Source organism: Pseudophryne corroboree, chromosome 6 (assembly GCF_028390025.1).
Source record: "Pseudophryne corroboree isolate aPseCor3 chromosome 6, aPseCor3.hap2, whole genome shotgun sequence".
Lineage (NCBI taxonomy): Eukaryota > Metazoa > Chordata > Amphibia > Anura > Myobatrachidae > Pseudophryne > Pseudophryne corroboree.
The window spans coordinates 326,365,013-326,372,420 of NC_086449.1; the positions used below are offsets into that span (position 1 = coordinate 326,365,013).

General features: G+C 45.3%; 1 non-coding gene and 1 pseudogene across 1 annotated transcript; both read left to right on the forward strand.

The window, feature by feature from the left end:
* Positions 1-836: 836 nt before the first annotated feature.
* LOC134938728 (U5 spliceosomal RNA) lies at positions 837-937 on the forward strand (annotated as a pseudogene).
* Positions 938-1,545: 608 nt separating this feature from the next.
* LOC134938805 (U6 spliceosomal RNA) lies at positions 1,546-1,652 on the forward strand. The gene has a single exon (XR_010181269.1). It is a non-coding gene; the product is annotated as a U6 spliceosomal RNA (small nuclear RNA).
* The last annotated feature ends 5,756 nt before the right edge of the window (positions 1,653-7,408 follow it).

Here is a 7,408-nt window from a genome sequence, read left to right on the forward strand (position 1 = left end):
CTATTTACAGCTTGGAGTACAAAACTGCTTCTGTCGAACGGGTTGGCAGGTTGTCATTTAGTCTTTGCTGGTTTATAAACCAGGCAGTAGTACGCCAACAGAGTCAGAGTTACTTATTCCCCTCTGTTTGAGCAAAATCAAACAGCTCCGTTCCAATATCAATCAGCAAGTAATTTTCTGTAGTTAGTTTTTGCTTATTGAAGACACAATTGTATAATTGCATTTGACCTTCACAATGCGTATTTACACAGTCCGGTTTCTTCATCACAGGTTTAGCGTTTGCAAATCGCCGCAACCATTAACCATTTCATTTCTACAGTTGCTTATCGCTTCCTGTATTTACCAAAGTGATGTTGGAATGATAGCTCATCTCACATAAGAACTATGTATCAACAAAGTTCCTATATCTTGCGTTACTAAGGTATACTGCGGTAGCAGATTAAGTAACAATCACATCTAAGTCTGTCTAAACGATGTCAATTCCTAGGTAAGATTATAAATATGGTAATTCAAAGACTTTTACCTACTACACCAGCAACAACAAAAGTACACTTACACTAGCGGTACATTGGTGTATTCACTTATTAAGAATAAAGATGGGTTTTCAATTTAGTTCGCCACCCTTCATTTGCTTTACCCACAAAGGAACAAGGGTGCGTATACTCTGGATTACAGTCACAGAGAGTCAGGATTTGTCGTTATAAGGTTCTAAAACACGACAGATTGCTGTCGATAAATGTACTAGAACTCTGTGCATTTTACAATGCAATAGATAAATGTCCTAGAACTATGTGCATTTTACAATGCAATAAATCGCTTTCAGTCTGACCAGGGATAGACTCTGGTTTCTCTTCAGAACAAATAAATCTTTCGCTTTTTACTAAAGATTTCTGTGGAGAGGAACAACCGTGAGTTTCATGTAATTTTGTTTTTCATACCTGGCTCACGCTGCCCTTAAGCAGTCAAACAAAGCAACGGCAGTTGCATACTCAACAACCAATGAGAACCAATAAGCCGCATGGCAAGGCGGTAGGTAACTCAAATCTTCAATGGCTCAGAACGCCATTAGGTGAAAATGTCAAAATATCAATCCGTGAGTGGACATCTGTTAGACAGACGATCTCACCTGTCAGGGTTTGGATTTTAAAACACTGGACATTAAATCCAGAGGTGTTTCAGATGTGAGTCCACAGAAGGGGGTTACCCTCAAGTATACATGAGGGCATCTCACCACAATTACAAAAGCTCAGTATGTGTACATCACATTCATGGGGTCATTCAGCATCGTGTATCTGGCTTCACCAATTTCCGCTTCTTTCTTCGTTGCCAAAACGGATCAGAAGACAGTTCGTCACAGGCATACTGGTGGTATCTTATGGGTTTCAGAGAAGTTTGCTTCTCGAATTTTCAAGGAATACTTGCACACGATCTTGGCCCGCTCATAATACGTCCAACCTGTTACATCAGGGAACGTTCTTTTACCCATAGTTACCTATGTACCTATTATCTATGTACCGCAGCTGCGGTTGACGGGGTGAGGGTTCAGTGCTCGCTTCGGCAGCACATATACTAAAGTTGGAACGATACAGAGAAGATTAGCATGGCCCCTGCGCAAGGATGACACGCAAATTCGTGAAACGTTCCATAAGACCGCCCTCTTAAAAAAATAGAGCATTACAGTATCGGTTATACCAACCATGTAACGAAATAGTAAGCCGCTTAAGGCAGCTCATTATTAAAACATTTCGTGTGCTTACATAGGTTGTAAACCTCAGAAGTTTCCAACATCATACTTCAAGTACCCGTATTCTGTTAAACGGGATGGAATGGAAAACTGCGTTCATCTGCACTAACAGTGCAGGTATCTGTGTGGTAAACGTATTTTCAAAGAAGTTTGCCTCTATTTGCGTCTGTAAACATCTTTCTACAAGGTGTCACCAAAGTTCAGACTCTATTTATCCCACCTACAGCGCCAGGCGATTTGAGGTTGGGTTCAGATTTATTACAGTTTTCATATTTTGGAACCCTTTCAACAAAGGGGAAGTAAGTTTCATATTTTTTGAACCTTTACAACAAATGAGAATTAAGTTTCTCACTTTGGAAAACATTTTTCTTCTAGCCTTGCCTTCGGCAAGGGTGCTTCGGCAAAGGTTTTGTTTTCATATTTGGGTGCCTTGTATTCCAAGCCACCGTATTTGAGTTTCTCATGACAAAGCAGATCTTCGGACGAAATCCGCTTTCGTATTCTTCACATCAATATACCAATAGTGGTTCCTGTGTGGACTGCACATTCTTGAATTCTGAATGTGGTACACGCGTTACGCGTTTATATATGTACCGAACGTCTACAGTACGTGATATGAATACGTTGTTTGTTCTATATGATACTGTAAACTGGGGTTAGCCAGTTTCTCAGCAGACATTATCCAGTTGGATAATAATGACTACAAGTCAGACTTACTTTAAGGCTAAGTTACAATCGCCTACGTCAGTAATAGTTCATCCCACAGGTTCTGTGGGAATGTCAGACCCAACGGGTCGTGGAGCGTCTACAACGCGGCTACATAGCCTTCAGTGCACCACGTTTGTGCACGTTTATACGTTATTAATGGTGGCGCCATCAGCATTTAGCTTTGGCCTGCCTACTGTTACAAGTATCAAACAGCTCTCCCGCCCACGAGGGAAGCTTTGGTACGTCCCAAGAGTACTCCAGTGACCCCTAGTGGATGATAAAGAAAATAGGATTTTGGTACTTACCAGGTAAATCCTTTTCTTTGAATCCATAGGGGGCACTGGACGCCCACCCAGAGCAGTTTTACCTGGGTTGTTTTAAGCTCAAAGGAGCTTAGTGAACAAATTTAACTTGGATGGTATTAAGCTCAAGGGAGCTTATGGTAACACATTTTCACCGATTGGCTCAAATTATAAAGTTCTATCGGTTAAGGTGTCAACTGTTTAGTTGACAATAAGGTTACGGATCAACTTTGTGGTTGTCCGTTATGTTATAGGGATTCTCCATTGTCAACCTCTCTATATCCTGTTCGCTCAGTAAAAAACACTGGCAAGGTACACTGAGGTACTTGGGGATATGGAGGGGGGGGAGAGTCCTGAATTTGAATATTCAGTGCCTTTGTTCGGCTACGCCCGTCCATATCCCAAGAGTACTCCAGTGCCCCCTATGGATTCAAAGAAAAGGATTTACCTGGTAAGTACCAAAATCCTATTTTTACAGCCAATTTCCTCACCGAACCCTCCGTGGGAAATGTTAGTAAATGTACTGGATAGGTTACAATCAGAATTGACCGCCGCTCGACAGGAGCGGGAAACGGCAAGATCTGAGTCTAGGGTGAGACCGCCAGAACTACCGGAGGCGTCTCAGCCTTGCGTAAGGTCCAAATCCATTTTGGGTAAACGGGATAAATTTCATATGTCTTATGATTTTCCGGTTTCTGCTATGTTGCATTCTGACGATTCCATGCCAGATCTCACGGAACAAGATGAGGGTGAGAAGGGCGAAGTGGAGTCAGATGGTGAGGATTTTAACAGTTCCGGCATTGATGATCTCATCAGAGCGGTACGTCAGTCTCTGAAGTTTACTGAAACTGAGGAGCCCCTCTCAAATGATCAGGTCGTATTTACTAAACTACAAAAAAACTCCAATAAGTTTTCCTGTCTCGGAATCTCTGAATCAGATGTTAGTAGAAACACGACAGAATCCAGATAAACGGTTTTCTATACCTCGCAGATTTAAGTCTAGTTTCCAGACTCGGTAACATGTACATGGGAGAATCCACCAGTAGTTGATTCGTCAGTGTCGAAGCTTACCAAGAAATTAACCATACCAGTGCCAGCAGCTACTACGCTTAAAGACCCTTCAGATCGCAAGATAGAAACTATGCTAAAGTCCATGTATGTAGCAGCAGGTGTGATGCTGAGACCTGGATTGGTTGGCATCTGGGTCACTAAGGCGCTCATAATATGGATTACAGAACTCAAATCTGCTTTACATGACGAAAACCTGATACTTCTTGCAAATCAAATGAGTGAAGGCTGTAGAGTATCTCTGTACAGCGTCTACTGACGTCTGTCAACTCACTTCTCGTATTTCATCGTCGCTAGTTACGGCACGAAGAGCACTCTGGCTGCGTGCTTATCATGCGGAGGCAGAGGTCAAACGAGGTATAGAGGCGTTGCCTTACGATGGCAAGAAGTTGTTTGGTCCTGAATTGGACGCATGGATTGCTGAGGCTACGGGAGGTAAGTCTGTTTTCTTACCATTGCCTCCACCGGTATCAAGAAGGAGGTACGCTGGACCTTCGTTCAAATCCTTTAGACCTCAGTCCTTTCGAGGACGTGGCAGAGGAACAGCCACGCCTGCTAGACGTGGACGTGGTTTCCAACAAACCAACACAAGTCGCCAGGACGCTAAGGTTACCGACAAACCAGTGGCATGACGGGCTACCAGCCCATCTCGGTTCTCCGATTGTGGGAGCACGCCTTCAGACGTTCCATTTGGCGTGGTTCCACACATCCGCGGATGGGTGGATCCGCAATTTAGTGTTAAAAGGTTACAAAATAGAGTTAGACTGCCTTCCGCCTCTGCGGTTTTTCAAGACAGGATTGCCTCTGTCGGACGACAAGAGGGCGGTTCTGCAAATTGCCATTCAGTCCCTACTGGATTCGGTTTTGATTCCGGTCCCTGTACATCAGCAGGGTCAGGGTTATTATTCCAGTCTGTTTGTGGTACCGAAGCCGGATGGCTCAGTCAGACCAATATTGAACTTAAAGGGTCTCAATTAGTACGTAACTTACTACAGATTCAAGATGGAGTCTCTGCGTTCGGTGATTGCGGGTTTAGAGCCAAAGGAATTTATGATTGCGCTAGATCTCAAGGATGCGTACTTACACATTCCAATTTGGCAGCCTCATCAGAAATTCTTACGGTTTGCAATACGCCAGAACCATTACCAGTTTCAGGCTCTACCGTTTGGCCTGTCGTCAGCGCCTCGGGTATTCACCAAAGTGATGTCTGTGATGATAGCTCATCTCGGATCCCTGGGAGTGACCATAGTTCCGTATTTAGACGATCTGCTCATCAAAGCTCCGTCTCAACAGATGCTTCTCCAACATGCGCTGCTAACGTACGATGTACTGGTTCACCACGGTTGGATTGTCAATTTCAAGAAATCACATCTAATTCCGTCTCAACGCCTTCAATTCCTAGGTATGATTCTCGATACGGTCAATCAAAGAATTTACCTACCACAACAGAAAGTACAAGTTCTACGCCATCTAGTACAGTTAGTGCTCAAGCCACGCACAGTGTCTGTACACTTGTGCATTCGCCTCTTAGGCACAATGGTGGCAGCTTTCGAAGCGCTTCAGTTCGGAAGATTTCACTCGCGTCCATTTCAACTGAATGTGCTCGCCCAGTGGTCGGGCTCGCATCTGCAGATTCACCACAGGGTGAGGTTGTCGCCAAGGGCAAGAGTGTCTCTGCTCTGGTGGCTCAAGGAACACAATTTAACCGCAGGAAGACGGTTCGGAGGCTGGAATTGGATAATTCTAACTACGGACGCCAGTCTCAGAGGTTGGGGAGCGGTAATTCAAAATTGTCAGCTCCAGGGTCTCTGGGCGGATCACGAAAGATTGCTGTCTATAAATGTCCTGGAACTCCGCGCAGTTTACAATGCGCTACGACAAGCAGTGCACATGCTTCGCTCTCAGCCTGTCCAAGTGCAGTCGGACAATGCGACGGCGGTCGCATACATCAACAAACAAGGAGGAACGAGAAGCCGCATGGCAATGCGGGAAGTAGCTCGAATCCTCAATTGGGCGGAATACCACCAGGTGATATTGTCGGCCGTGTTCATTCCGGGAGTGGACAACTGGGAAGCGGATTATCTCAGTCGTCGGGATTTTCATCCAGGCGAATGGGCATTAAATCCAGAAGTGTTTCACATGTTGGTTCAGCGATGGGGTTATCCTCAGGTGGACCTGATGGCGTCTCGACACAATCACCAAACGTTCCAGTATGTGTCCAGAACAAGAGATACAAAGGCAGTGGCGGTGGATGCTCTCACTGTCGCGTGGCCGTACAGTCTTGTGTATCTGTTTCCACCGTTTCTGTTGCTCCCTCTGGTGCTAAAACGGATCAAAAGAGAGTCTGTCACAGTCATACTAGTGGCGCCTCATTGGCCTCGGAGAGCTTGGTTCTCGGATCTCCAAGGACTACTCGCAGACTATCCTTGGCCGCTCCCACTACGTCCAGACCTGTTACAACAGGGTCCGTTCCTTTACCCCGATTTAGCGCGGCTGCGTTTGACGGGGTGGCTGTTGAGACCGCCCTCTTAAGAAGAGAGAGGGCATTCCAGAATCGGTTATACCAACCATGCTACGAGCTAGGAAGCCGGTTACGGCAGCTCATTATTACAGAATATGGCGTGCCTATATAGGTTGGTGTGAAGCTCGGAAGTTTCCGACATCATCTTTCAAGTTATCCCGCCTTTTGTTGTTTCTACAAACAGGGTTGGATGGAGGACTGCGTTTATCTACACTAAAGGTGCAGGTATCTGCTTTGTCAATTTACTTTCAAAGACGATTGGCTCTATTGCCGTCTATACGCACTTTTCTCCAAGGTGTCCTCAGAGTACAGCCTCCATTCATTCCGCCTACAGTGCCAGGTTACAGCCGCCTACATCAGTAACCGCTCATTCCACACGTTCTGTGGGAACTTCATGGGCAGCTGGTCGGGGAGCTTCTACGACGCAGCTTTGCCGTGCGGCTACATGGTCTTCAGTGCACACGTTTGTGCGCTTTTACAAGTTTGATACGTTTACGGCATCAGCATCTAGCTTTGGCCGCCTAGTGTTACAGGTGCCAAACAGCTCTCCCGCCCACGGGAGAAGCTTTGGTACGTCCCAAGAGTACTCCAGTGACCCCTAGTGGATGAAAAAGAAAATAGGATTTTGGTACTTACCAGGTAAATCCTTTTCTTTGAATCCATAGGGGGCACTGGACGCCCACCCAGAGCAGTTTTACCTAGTTGTGGTGAGTTCTGAGGATCTTATGGTAACACACTCTCACCGACTGGTTCAAATTATCAAGTGCTGGTTAGGGTGTCAACTGTTTAGTTGTCAGTAACGTTATGTGTCAACTTCGTTATTGTCCGTTATGTTATATGTAATACTCCATTGTCAACCTCTCTATAGTTCCTGTTCGGCTCAGTAAAAAACACTGAGGTACTCGGGGATATGGAGGGGTGGAGTGTTCTAAATTTAAATATTCAGTGCTGTTCCTACGGAAGCCGTCCATATCCCAAGAGTACTCCAGTGCCCCCTATGGATTCAAAGAAAAGGATTTACCTGCTAAGTACCAAAATCCTATTTTCTGTGGAGTCTGAACCAGT